This window comes from Moschus berezovskii, chromosome 2 (genome assembly GCF_049115385.1).
Source record: "Moschus berezovskii isolate FMDL1 chromosome 2, NW_MosBer_1.0, whole genome shotgun sequence".
NCBI classification, from domain to species: Eukaryota; Metazoa; Chordata; class Mammalia; order Artiodactyla; family Moschidae; genus Moschus; species Moschus berezovskii.
Genome location: NC_142461.1, coordinates 69267232 through 69276427, shown reverse-complemented (window position 1 = coordinate 69276427; position 9196 = coordinate 69267232). Strand labels below are relative to the sequence as shown.

The window sequence follows — 9196 nt, the reverse complement described above, 5'->3', positions numbered from 1 at the left end:
GGTTGTAGAAAGTATATAATGGGGCAGGGAAAATCAAAGAAATTCATGCTTAATGACTTCAATCTTCTCAGTGAATTGATTTAAAGAGATTGATGAAGTGGGAGAAAATGTAAGGCTCTTTGGAGAAATCAGATGTAGAATATGTTGAGAAGGTTAGGTCAGGAATTTGTGATCCATGAATGTATGGTAGAACTAATAACAATAATCAGTAGAATATTTGTGTTTGTGTGTATGCATGTGTGTGCATGCATGCTCAGTCATGTCTGACTCTTTTGTAACACCATGGACTATAGCCCACCAGACTCCTCTGTCTATGGAATTTCCTAGGCAAGAATATTGGAATGGGTTGCCACTTCCTTCTCCAGGGCATCTTTCTGACCCCAGGATCGAAGCCATATCACCTGTGGCTCCTGCATTTCGGGTGGATACTTTACCACTGAGCCACCTGGGAAACCACATGTTAGGTTAGGATGCGTATATGTATATATTAGAATACATGTATCCAAAAAGTGATTGTTTGCTCATGCACATAAGTAATATATTTTTGCTCTTGTCAAATTTACAGAAATATTTACACCAGTTGGTTTTTCAACCAGCAGGATATAAAAGAGACTATTTCACTATGTGAGTGAACATTAGGTAGAATTCTAAAAGAACTCAAGATCAATTGCAAATTCCTATTTTGGACAATTTTAGACCTAATATGGAACAGTGGAAAGAGCATAGACTTGGTCTGAGAAAATCCAGTATTTCAGTACAAACTCCCCACTTTTCAAGCTGTAGGATATTATTTCCTTCTGATCTTCGTAAAATCAGATCTGTAATACATATTAGAGCAATACTTAAGTGTATAAGTTCTTAAATTTATAGGAAGGTTCTGTAGCAGTTTATTTTCTGAGTCTGAGTTTCTCATGTTTAACTAAAATCAGGGTAATTTTTATTAAGTTGTTTCAAAGGTCAAGTGAACTAATTAATATATATAAAGTCCATGGCTCAGGGCATCCACAGAGATTTAAGTTAGTGATTGAAATGTAACAGAAAAATGTAAGTTTTCCTATTCACCCAGACTGTTTTCTTCTCTTTGTTTCAAATGTCTTAAGAAAATTCACATACACATTTATTGTGTTAACCACTTGATCCCTCTGATATTGACTTTTACTTTTCAAAGCCACTATCAAATATTTTTTAGAACATACACTTTTAATTAGCAATTAATTGGTCAAAATGGCAAGAATCATATAAAAACAAATCATTGAGACAGTCACGGAGAAATGAGAAGATAATTTGCAAATATAGAGGAAGACTGCTATTTCTACGACTATAGCAAATTAAATATTCCTTTTGGTACCAAAATAACTTGAAATCACGTATAAAATGCAACAAATATCCTCAAGAGTGAGATAGAAGAAAGATATAAAGACCAAAAATAACAGAGGCTGAAATCAGCAAAGTAAACAAAATGTGAGACAAAACCTTTCTTACATTTATGTGCTTATACCAAAAAATTCAGCGTCTTGGTATTTAAGTCTTCAGGAGAAAAAAAAGAAAAAGCACATTGATTTTACTCCAGGAAAACCTCAAATAAGACCTCTTCAGAAAGTCAGGGACTTCATATCCATGAAAAAAGACTGTGATTAAAAAAAAAATGCCTTCACAGTGTTTGAAGTTTGATTTTCAATGACTTTCAAAGTCTGGGAAAACTCAAATAGAGTATTATTTTTAATGTGTTTTTATGCTAATATTACCCTCGATTCCCTAACACTCAAATTATGATCTACAAACACCTAGAAACATCCGGATCACCTGGAAATTGCCTAGAAATATAGAAACTCTCACTCTTTCCCAGGGCTACCATCGGATTCTTTCACGTTATTAACAAGATCCTAAAATGATTTGCATTCACATTGCCTTGGTCTCTCTCTACTGCTGTAACAAACTTAGGAGAGCAAAAAAAATGATGTAAGCACAACTTACTGGAAATAAACCCAAATGTATTATCTTATTGGAGACCAGAAGTTCTAATATCAAAGAATTGGAAGTCCACATTCCTTCTGGAAACTCAAGGTGAGAATCCTTCCTCTTGCCTTTCTAGTCTCCTAGAGGCTGCCTACATTTCTTTTCTTGTATCCTCTCCTCTCTCTTCAGAGTCACAGTGTGACATTTAAAATCTCTCTCCTTTTCCCTCTCTATCTTTCCACTCTATTTCTAGCACAACATCTCCTTCCCTTACTATGACCCTCCTGCCTCCCTCTTATAAGAATCTTTGTAATTACATTGGACCTACATGCATAATCCAGTGTTACTAACTAAACTCCATTTGCAGAGCCCCTTTGGCAAAAAAGGTAACATATACTCAAGTTCTGGGAAATAAGACATGAGGATTTTTGAAGGACTTTTATTCTGTCTACCACACAAGGTAAAAACTGAGAGGTCCTGGCTTAGAAAGCCTAAAAGAAGCAAATGCAAATACACTCTAAAGAAACTTAAGCTCAACCTAGCTACTGTGGGGTTTTCACTGAATAGAATCAGCCGAATAAGAGCCCACAAACAGAAATTATAAATTGATTGAAACAATACAGCATTTGGGAGAGTCCACAGAAAGAACAAACAACAGAGAGAACAAAATGCATTATTAGGACTGCAGATACTTGCAGCACTTTCACAGCATCATCTTTTAGGTTTTGAAATAGCTCAATCTGTAGTCAGACTACATGCCAAGGTTGGTAGCTAACTATTCAGTCACAATAACAGAAGCCAGACACAGTAGAATATGTTTGTAGGACTGCAAGAAATAATTTAAATTTGGAATTATATAATTAGCTAGGAGTTAGAGTTAAGTCAAGTGGGCCTTAGGAAGCATCATGACAAACAAAGTTAGTGGTGGTGATGGAATTCCAGTTGAGCTATTTCAACTCCTGAAAGATGATGCTGTGAAAGTGCTAAACTCAATATGCCAGCAGATTTGGAAAACTCAGCAGTGGCCACAGGAAGGGCCAGTTTTCATTCCAATCCCAAAGAAAGGCAATGCCAAAGAATGTGCAAACTACTGCACAATTGCACTTGTCTCACACGCTAGCAAAGTAGTGCTCAAGATTCTCCAAGTGAGGCTTCAACAGTACATGAACTGTGAACTTCCAGATATTTAAGGATTTAGAAAAGGCAGAGGAACCAGAGATAAAAGTGCCAACATCTGCTGGATAATCGAGAAAGCAAGAGAGTTTCAGGAAAACATCTACTTTTGCTTTATTGACTATACCAAAGTCTTTGAATGAGTAGATCACAACAAACTGTGGAAAATTCTTCAAGAGATGGGAATAACAGACCACCTGACCTGCCTCCTGAGAAACCTGTATGCAGGTCAGGAAGCAACAGTTAGAATAATACATGGAACAACAGACCAGTTTCAAACAGGAAAAGGAATAAAACAAGGCTGTATATTCTTACCCTGCTTATTTAACTTACATGCAGAGTACATCATACAAAATCCTGGGCTGAATGAAGCACAAGCTGGAACTTAGATTTCCGGGAAAAATATCAATAACTTCAGATACAAAGATAACACCACCCTTATGGCAGAAAGAAAAGAACTAAAGAGCCTCTTGATGAAAGTGAAAGAGGAAAGTGAAAAAGTTGACTTAAAGCTTAACATTCAGAAAACTAAGATCATGACATCCAGTCCCATCCCTTCATTCAAATAGATGGGGAAACAATGGAAACAGTGAAAGACTTTATTTTGGGTGGCTCCAAAATCAATGCAGATGGTGACTGCAGCCATGAAATTAAAAGACACTTGCTCCTTGGAAGAAAAGCTATGACCAACCTAAACAGCATATTAAAAAGCAGAGACATTACTTTACCAACAAAGGTCTGCCTTGTCAAAGCTATGGTTTTCCAGTAGTCATTTATGGTTATGAGTTGGACCATAAAGAAAGTTGAGTGCTGAAGAATTTATACTTTTGAACTATGGTGTTGGAGAAGATTCTTGTGAGTCCCTTAGACATCAAGGCGATCAAACCTGTCAATCCTAAAGGAAATCAGTCCTAAGTATTCATTGGAAGTTCTGATGTTGAAGCTGAAACTCCAATACTTTGACCACCTGATGCAAAGAACTGCCTTATTGGAAAAGACCCTGATACTGGGAAAGATTGACGGCAGGAGGAGAAGGGGATGACAGAGGGTAAGATGGTTGGATGGCATCACCAATGTGATGGACATGAGTTTGAGTGGGCTCTGGGAGTTGGTGATGGAGATGGAAGCCTTGTGTGCAGTCCATGGGGTTGCAAAGAGTCGGACATGACTGAGTGACTGAACTGAACTGAACTGAACTAGAGTTAAGTAAATCTTCTTTCAATAAAATATCACATATTTCACAAGGAAATATATATATAATAAAAAGTATTTGAAATGTAGATAGACCCCACCAACTGAGATAAGCAATCACATGCCAAAATAAATTTTGAAAAGAATAGACAAGCAAGTGACAGTTTTCCATACCCCTTCATTCTATTATGACATCTGAGTTTATATAAATCTAAAAATATCATACTTTATAAATGTGAGTTGCCTTTATTATTCTATACTAATCTCATATGCGGTTGTCTCTCACTCATGAAAGTAAAGTCAAATTTAGAAGAGCTCTGAAGGCTCATGTAGCACTTCCAGTATGGTCTGTGTATTGCTGCTAGTCAACGAACTATTTGTTAGAATCATGACTATATGATACAGAAGTTAGAGATGTTCTGAAAATGTTTATAACAATTTAACATTGCTGCACTATTCAAAACATGATCAGGGACCTCAGTCCCTGAATAGGAAACAGATTCATTTAGGAGTTGATGATGTTTTGCGATAAATTATATTCTATATGAATTAAGCAGTACTCATGTGATATCTTCGGAGAAGGCAATGGCAAGCCACTCCAGTACTCTTGCCTGGAAAATCCCATGGATGTACGAGCCTGGTAGGCTGCAGTCCGTGGGGTCGCTAAGGGTCGGACACTACTGAGTGACTTCACTTTCACTTTTCACTTTCACACATTGGAGAAGGAAATGGCAACCCACTCCAGTGTTCTTGCCTGGAGAATCCCAGGGACGGGGAGCCTGGTGGGCTTCCGTCTATGGGGTCACATAGAGTTGGACATGGCTGAAGTGACTTAGCAGCAGCAGCATGTGATATCTTAAGATTAATTCTGTTAAATGAAATTCAAAGGTATGGAAAATATGAAGAAACTTAAGCATCTTAGTTATCTATATTACTTATTCTTTTATAAACATAATTTTTTAGTAAGCTTTTAAAAACATAATTTTATTGTTGCTGTTTAATTGTTGATTCATATCCGACACATTTGTGACCCCATGGACCGTAGCCAACAGGCTCCTCTGTCCATGGAATTTCCCAGGCAAGAATACTGGAGTGAGTTGCCATTTTCTTCTCCAGTGTATCTTCCTGACCCAGGGATCAAACCCTATTTCTCCTGCATTGGCAGGTGGATTCTTTACTGCCGAGCCACCAGGGAAGCCCATATAGTTTTATAGTATTAGCTGAATTAGGAAAGCATAATTTATGCTATTTATTTTTCACTCAAATTTTAATATAGTGAAACAAATTTGTTACTGTTTGAGAAGAATTATTATGAATTTTCTTGTTTGAAGCAGTAGTTGCAAGCCTAAAGACAATGACACAAATGATTCTAAACAAAACCAAACAGCTAATACTAACATGACAGTGACTGAACAACAACAATGATCATACAAATACTGAGTTTATTTTATAGGCATAATTCATAATGAGGTGCTAGAACAACAGTGTGCTATTTGTGAGGGATGTACTGGGCAATGAAGCAAAGATTCTACTACAATTTAAGTAGCAATTATATATAAAATACAGAGGACCACATTCGATCATATATATGTTGATGTTCAAAAATTCAAATATAAATATTGATTCATATAAAAGGGCTTCTTAACATGAATTAACACATCATGTTGAAGACTAAAAGGCCCTATACTGTTGCTGAGGTGTTAGTGAAAACTGTGTCAAAGATCTGCAACTATGAATGTTGGGTAAATCGATGGCAATGAAGGCAGGTCAAGAATCAGTTAAGTGTTGTAATCCTGACATTTTAAGAAAATAGTTAACTATATGGAACACCAAATCTTAGAACAACATAAAGCTTTGAAAATATTTTGCATTTCACACAAAATGCCTAGATATTTTTAAAACAGCAGGTTTTGTTTTTTTTTTAAGTGATGAAGATAATAAGAATGACTCCTTTGTTTAGCTTCATTGTTATAAAATAGAGCCCTAACGTAGCATATGCATCTGAAGGGCATAACACTGTACTAGTACATTGTGTGAGACCTTATTTCAATGACCCAGTTACAAAGACAGTAAGATACTATAGGTTAGTTGCTCAGTGTATCAGTTATCTGATGCTCTTAACAAATCACCCAGAATTTGATGGCTTAAAAAGTCAAACATTTATTTTCACACCATTTCCATTGGTCAGGAATGTGGGACATCTGAATGGGTTGTCTGGTTGAGGTTGGTTCATGAGGTTCTAGTCAAGCTATTGACCAGAGCTGCAACCATGTTAAGACGCAGATGAAGCTGAAAGATCAGCTTCCAATAACTCATATGACTGTTGGAAGGCCTTGGCTGTCACTAGCTTTGGCCATTTGATTGCCTTGCTGGTGTCTTCATAGAGGCTCACAGGGTGAGTGATCCAAAAAAGAATGAGAGAAGGTGAGCACCCTCCAGACAGAAGTTGCAGTCTTAAATAGATTTACTTGAATGTAATTGTATACCGTCATATCACCATATGCTGTTGGACACACAGATCAGTTCTGGCACAAATGGAATCACACAAGACGACAATACCAGGAGGTGTGGTTCACTCGGGGCCATCGTGGAGGTTGGCTATCACACCTAGATTAAAAAGTTACATAAATGTAAATCATACACTGCTTCCTTCAATTGAGTAAGTATTGTTTCAAAATGCAAAAAAAAACAATAAATAAAATACAGAATCTTCAGCATCACTAAATAGTATTCTTAGTGTTTTAGTAAGAAATGAGGGGCAGGAGTCGCAGTGGCCAGGCAGTCCAGCTTCACGAAGGTTCTCAGCCACCATGGCCCGCAAGGACGATGCCCAAGAGCAAGGTCAGATGCTCTGAGGGCCCGGTGAAGGAGGAGCCCAAGAGAAAACCCCGAGGTTGTCAGCTAAACAGGCTCCTGCAAAAGTGGAAATGAAGCTAAGAAAGGTGGCAGAAAAGGATAAATCTTTATACAAAAAAAGTGCAAACAAAAGGGAAAAAGAGGAGCAAAGTGAAAACAGGTGAAAAAAGCCAACAAAGAGGCTAAAGACTTAGCTGCAGAAAACAGGAGAGATTAAAAATGAGGAGAGCCCAGCCTCCGATGAAGCAAGGGAGAAAGAAGCCAAGACTGATTAACATCACACACCCAATCTTCTCAGTGGCCCCTGTCTCCCTTGTACAATCTAGAGGAATATTTTTATCAACTATTTTGTAAATGCAAGATTTTTAGTATCTCTAGAAACATTATGAAAAAGGAGGGAATCCCAATCGCCCCCCTTTTTTTGAGATGAAATTGTTTAATTTACTGTTTTTTTTCTTTGTACAATAGTGGGATATTGAATATGAGATGCTTTGATTGTCTTGGATGTCATTTTAACATTCCACAGTTGGGGAAGCATTTATATCCTATAATACAAAGCATACTAAATGGCAGTTTGGAGTCAATTGTGCTTTTAATGTCTTGAACACTTAAATTACTTCTCTTATGTTGTTTTTGGTGGAAGTGTTTCCTAATGCAAACTGCTCACTCCTTGTGCTTGGCACTCCTGCTCAGAATTTTGTCCACTCTATAACATTTTTGGTCATGGTAGACCAGTTTTCCTGCCAACTTTGTCAATGTGCTGTGAACAATTGACAGTTTGAGGATGTAGTGTATATGATATTAAATTGTGAATTAATGAGACTTCTGCTGAGACAGCGCATCAACATTTGAAGATATGGGTACTTGATAGCTTGTTAAGGAAGATCCTGTGGAGGAGGGCGTGGCAACCCACTCCAGTATTCTCGCCAGGAGAATCCCATGGATAGAGGAGCCTGTTGGGCTACAGTCGATAGGATCCCAAAGAGTAGGACATGACTGAAGCGACTGAGCACACATGCATGCAAGAGTTGTGTGCAAATTGATATGTCTGTTTTGATTCTCAAAATAACCAATAAAATCTCAATTATGAAAAAAAAGAAATGTGAATTACTTAAAGAATGTATATTTAAGACTATTTTCTTTTCTACATGATAATATTAAAGCTTCATAAATGTATTGCATGCTGATAAAAGAATAATTGTTTCAGTGATACTTGAATTATGGACACTTTTTGTGTTACTGTGAAGTAGGAGATCAGTTTAGTCCTGATATAAACATATAATTTGGACAGCCACTGATTATTTATCATTATTAAGAAATGGATGCATTTTCAATAGCTTGTAAAATAAAAAGGCCCAAACATAGTTTGGGAAACTGCAAGAACAGAGGCTTAAAAATTGTCATGATATTCTATAATTTAAGGATAATTATCAATTAACTTGGATTTTGATATTGTACATCTATGAAAACTTATCACCAAACACCTTAAAAATTATAGCTTACACTATGAATTATATGACATTCATATGAACATAATGTTTACATGAACATTATGAATTACGTTTCTGTCAAGAAAAGATCCATGCATAGGAGGTATATGATCAAAATCTATTTCTTTGTCAAAAGACAAATCTAAGTTTATAACTGATTGGGGCTTGTTACACTTTGGATAAAAGTTTAAAAGAATAATCTGAGCTCACTGAAGTTGCTTTGAAAGCATTTCTATTTCTATTAATACACCACTGTTTCACTGATTTGTTACTATGAATGTTATCAAAACAAGCCATTGAAGGCAATTTCTTAATTCCATCTTCCCCCAAATTGTATCTTTTTGAGCAAAGAACTGTTCTAGGTGCCTATTACAGTCTTACAGGGAATTGAAACTTTTTCCATTAAGAGAATTTTTTTAAGGACCAAAATAAATGTCCATCCAAAGGCATGTTCACCATGTCTGATGAATACGGTGGATAAATCAGAACTTCCTAGCCAAGCTGTAACAGTTTTTGCCAGGTCATCAAAG

At 36.6% G+C, this 9196-nt stretch overlaps 1 pseudogene; it reads left to right on the top strand.

Moving 5' to 3' along the window:
* Positions 1 to 7146: 7146 nt before the first annotated feature.
* LOC129537613 (non-histone chromosomal protein HMG-14 pseudogene) lies at positions 7147 to 7451 on the top strand (annotated as a pseudogene).
* The last annotated feature ends 1745 nt before the right edge of the window (positions 7452 to 9196 follow it).